Here is a 5,440-nt window from a genome sequence, read left to right on the forward strand (position 1 = left end):
GTTTGACAGTTGCTGCTGCTTAGTAGCACCGTTCAAAGAGGATATCATGTCTAATAGCCCAAGGATGACTGCACAAGGGGGAATGATAGGGCGTGAATATTATCAACCATAAATATCTTATTGGAAGCATAGGATCTAGGGTCGGTGATCAGCACAAGTTGCCCCGAGGAGAGCTTACAGCAGTCAATTAAAATCACATGATCTAGGGCGCCGAACCCTGCCCGGAGCTCTCCACTCCCTCTCTTTATTACAGCATGTGTGCTGCGGATCAAAGATCATTTCCAGCTGAACTGGCTAATACGGGGTCAAGGCTTTCCCATCGGATGTTGGCAGATTTCTTTTAGCTCTGTATAACTAGGGGTACACAGACCCCCTAGGCCATGAAATTATATTAAGACTAGGATAGCAACAAGCATCTTTCTCCCCTATGCCCGTATGGTTCAACTTGTTGTTGTGAGTGAATAGAGTACAGGGGGAATTACCAGCACTGGTTTAGAAGAGGACTGAATATGGCCTTGCTGCGCTGCCGCAGTTACAAAGAAGGATTATAATACAATATAAAGATATAGGAGCTATGCAATATGTTCAGCTATAAAAAAATGCCAGATTCCATATGAAAGTGAAAGTTTAACCTCTAGCTTGAAAAAGCTAGAGGTTCAACAAGATGTTTTCATGTCTTTATAACTCTCGCTGACGTGTGGACCTACTTGGGCGCACTCATCTCGCTGCGTGAATAGTGTTCATAGAGAATAGAATCATCCAGAACACCTGACTTTAATTTGGGTTATTAATTACTGTTCAGATGCTTTTGTCGTGTTGATTTCACAATCAAAAGACTGCTTTGAGGTCATGGTAAAATTAGAAGAATATTGTCATAACTTTGAGTTTGTCTTGTGTCATTAATGGAAATGCCTTCTTTGGTTTTGTCTGCCATCATTAAATTAATTGCTAATGATGAAAGGCTTTTCTCAGGATAAAATAAAGTAAATGCATAAAAAGAATGATGAGTCAATATTTTGGTTTTATTAATCATATTGTCTTCAGTGTAGATTCTAGGAAAGAGTCCATTCCAGCAAAAAGATGCTAGGTTTGATTCAACTATTGCTTGTTTGTCTGGTATGCTTATTAATTCCAGTTATTTTCTATTTGTTTCTGCCTATTTATTCTGTACATTGCTCCACTGCAGACCGTCTCATGTTTCCTGCGAAGCTGGCCGGCTTTCCTGAGCTTATTGTTGCCCCCAGGGACTTTGAATAGGTGAGTTTGTCATTAATGAAAAGGCCTTCTTTAGTATTGTCAGGCATCATAAAAGGAAAAAGAAAATTGAAGAAGACCTTAGACTTTTCTCAGGATTAAATAAAGCAATTGCATAAATATAATGATTGAGTCAATATTTTGGTTTTATTAAGCATATTGGTTGCAGTGTAGCTGTAATTGATTCAATAAGTTCCAATGCAAGACTTAATAAAAATAACAACAATTATTCCCCAGCTTCTAAAAGAACAGACAGAACCTACTATTCAAACTAGTAGCTGCGCAATTTTAACAAGAGAACAGCAAGAGAATTCCATGCATTATTTTCCATAGCTCTTCCTGGAGGATATACATTTCACTCAGTGTGTGTCCAGGGGGGTCTGGTCCCAGGAGGCCATGCCTGATGATCCACCACAAGAGAAAGCTGCCCGGCCAGCACCCAGCCAGCACTCAGCCAGTACCCAGCAAGCACCTGGCCAGAATGCAGGCAGCACCCAGCCAGCAGCCAGCCAGCAGCCAGCCAGCAGCCAGCCAGGAGCCAGTCAGCATCCAGCAGCGGAGGCTCAAACTCTGAGGTCCACATGCACCACTAAGCACCTCACCCTATCGCCAAGGGTAAGAACAGCCGCAAGCAGAGGAGGAGGAGGAGGATGGGGGGGAGGAGGAGGAGGAGGAGGAGGAGGGGGAGGAGGAGGAGGAGGAGAGGGAGGGGGAGGGGGAGGGGGAGGAGGGGGAGGGGGAGGAGGAGGAGGGGGAGGAGGAGGAGGAGGAGAGGGAGGGGGAGGGGGAGGAGGAGGAGGAGGAGGGGAGGAGGAGGAGGAGGAGGAGGAGGAGGGGGAGGAGGAGGAGGAGGAGAGGGAGGGGGAGGGGGAGGAGGAGGAGGAGGAGGAGGAGGAGGAGGAGGAGGAGGATGGGGGGGGAGGGGAAGAGTGGGGATGGCTAAGACCAGGAGGTAGGAATGGTAGAATGGCTGTTAGTCGCTTTGGATAAAAGCGTCTGCTAAATGCCCTAAATGTAAATTTAAACCTGTTGAGAAAACTAGCACTGCCCCTGTGATCCTCCATAACTTCCACCATCACCAACACAGCCATCCAGTCTAGGGAACACTGGTCACACAGGGCCCCCCCCCCCCGGCTTTGAGCAGTCACGCCGTCCATCCCACATGATGTTGGTTTTGAAGTCAAATCACTGCATGACGTGTTTAATCGTTCTCCAAATGTACTGATCTACCCATCACACACACGTCTCGTCTGGGTGAGCAAACTCCCACGGTCCCTTGGTTGATCTGTGAGAGATTAAAAAGATTATAAAGTGTTCAACTGTACTGCAGCCTGGCTGGAATCTGCATTGGTCAAATATTGGCCTGGCATAAGCTTTAACCCCCAAAGGCTGAGCATATTCATTCTGAGGCCCTGTCTTATAAGGTACATACTAGACTGGAAGCAATCCGAAAGATAAGTTTACTTTAACAAAATATGAGTACTTAAATATGAAGTGCAGTTAAATATTAATTGCACTTAATTTGAAGTCTAGGCCCCTTAGTTTTTAAGTACACTTAAGGAGAATCATATAAAACTTAGTAAGTTGACCGCACTACACTATGCTTTCATGACTTTTGGTTTGATTACTATCCTACTTCATAGATTTTGTATTGATTACTGTTGTTTACCATTCTAGGAGAGTATAATACTAAAAGTACTTTGCATACTACTTCTTTATTTTTCTTGAAGACAATTCCAGCAAATAAACATGTTGAGAGGAGAAACAGGGTGTTCTCAAAGAAGAGAGACACCGAGATGCCTCATTGGCTGTGGGTCCAAGCCTGACAGTGTCCTGTATTTGTAGAAAATGTATTTATTTTATTTTATTTTGTAGATAGGAGGAGCCATGGTAACAGTCAATTCCAGCAGAAAGGTGCTAGGTTTGATTCACCTATTACTTGTTTGACTGGTATGTTTATTGATTCCAGTTTTCTTCTCCCTATATATTCTGTACATTGTTCCCCTGCAGATTCCTCTCATGTTTCCTGCTAAGCTGAGTGGTTTTACTGAGCTTAATGTTCCCCTCAGGGACTTTAGGTGAGTTTGACGGTATGGTGGCTTTAGGCTATATCAACCATGGCAAGTTGATCTTGGTTGTGCTTTTTTGTTTCCACTCATCACATAGCTCTCGCTTTGTCTCTCTCTTGTTTTATGGCCAAGCTATTTTTTAAGCAAAGCTGGAGGCTTTAATGTGCACAGATAAAGTTTCAGAATTGTTTATGTTGGAACATTTGTCGGTTGTAACGCCACTCTGGAAGTGCGTTTCAAATGTCCTAGAAAGAGTTGAATTAGGGTACTTTTCTTGCCCATACTTCCAATACACTGTGGCTTGTAAGCGTTATTTAGTCCTACTACACTTTAGGATGTAGGTACACATCAAGCCTACCATCATGTTTTTTTAAATGTATTTGTAATTATTATTATTTTTCGGCACTCTAACACTCTGACACTCTAAGAATGTGTATTTGTGTGAGTGTGAGTGTGTGTGTGTGTGCACGTCTGTGTGTGTGTTAGTAAGCATGCACGTGTGTGTGTGCGTGTGTATCTTTGGTTTGTTGCAGCAGTGACTACTAAAACCCATTTGCTTTGATAACTTTGCATCACTGTCGATTGAGATATTCAGCCTGATTTCAAAAAAGTGAAAAGTGAATTTATCCTTTAGAGGATCTAAAAGGAGGAAGCGTGATAGTGGAAGCAAAGATGTTGGGAAGGCTGTGTGCAATGGGATTAGAATGTCAAAAATGACCTATCATCAGTATAAAAAGACTTGAAAATAAATATATAAATTTTGAATTACAAAGGCTTTCATGATGTTCAAGGCTTCAATGCGTTTCAATTTCAGAATCCAACTTGTACTGCTTTATAAAATGCGGAGAATGCTCTACAAAATTTTACGAATAACCTTTCTCTTTTAGAAAGGGTTGATTACTTTGAAAAACTATTACATTTCTTTTTTGGGCCAACATTGGTATGAGCAGCATACATAATACTATATACTATCAATGCATGTTTATCTTATTGCATCTCTTTGTCATTTTATTTGGAAAAGTTTTGCCTTATAACAACAGATATTTGTAATGCTGAAGAATAGTCACAATAGCTATTGCATGTAGCAATACAATAGCTCTACATTGAATATTTATAAATGCACATATATATATATACATACAGTATATATGCATTTTTGTATCTATATGAAACAGATAGTGGTTTGCTGTTGGTCTGTCAGTCATTGCCTGTATTCCTCTAACACAGAGAGATGTTTTCACCTGCAGCAGCTCAACGTCACATGATAGATTGATGCTGACATCTATTAAATAAGGAATCATGTTTCTGAAGATCGGTTAGAAAACAAACATGTCCTACAAAACCAGTTTTTTTCATTATTAAAACAATTGATCAAATTATTTATTACACACTCAAAGACACTATCAGAGGAATATTTGATACCCACAAAAGCAAAGCACAGCTTGCACTGTACACTATCCTCCGGTGCGTGTAGAGAAGATTGGATCTTTGTGCTGGGATAACCCTGTGGCACATTAGTACAGTTCATTTACAATGCATACATCATTTGAAATCATATGGGGCATATTGTATTCATCAAGGCATGAAGCTGGAAAAAATTATGTATTATTTTATGTAAAGGCCTTCAGTTAATTGTAACAATGTTCAGATTTGTAGATCTAGAAAGCAATTTATGTATTCCATCCTTTGCTATTGTCTGAGGGTATTGTTTGTTCTTTTTTCAAAAAACAATGTGTTGTTTCTAACTTATTGACTTCTAACTTACAGTTGAATTAAACAATTCAAGTTTTCAAAGTATTTCAAGGAATAATGAATAATGATTAATAATGAAATAATAATCAATAGATAATAACATGAATCCTTGTTCATTATGTATTGCTTCTTAATTCATTCTGTATTCCTTCGAATAAAGCAAATGTTGCATTCATTAATATCATGCATTGCATTATAAAACAAAACTTTTGTAGGACCAATAAGCAATGCAAATTATTATATTTTGAAGTGCCATTATGACCATAGATACTTTACTGTATGGAATGCTACTATCACAGTGGCGCGTCATAGCATTTCATCTCCAGTCGAGGGCAGCAATATGCACGCAGCCAGCTCCACTGCTG

This window comes from Gadus chalcogrammus, chromosome 7 (genome assembly GCF_026213295.1).
Source record: "Gadus chalcogrammus isolate NIFS_2021 chromosome 7, NIFS_Gcha_1.0, whole genome shotgun sequence".
Classification (NCBI taxonomy): Eukaryota; Metazoa; Chordata; class Actinopteri; order Gadiformes; family Gadidae; genus Gadus; species Gadus chalcogrammus.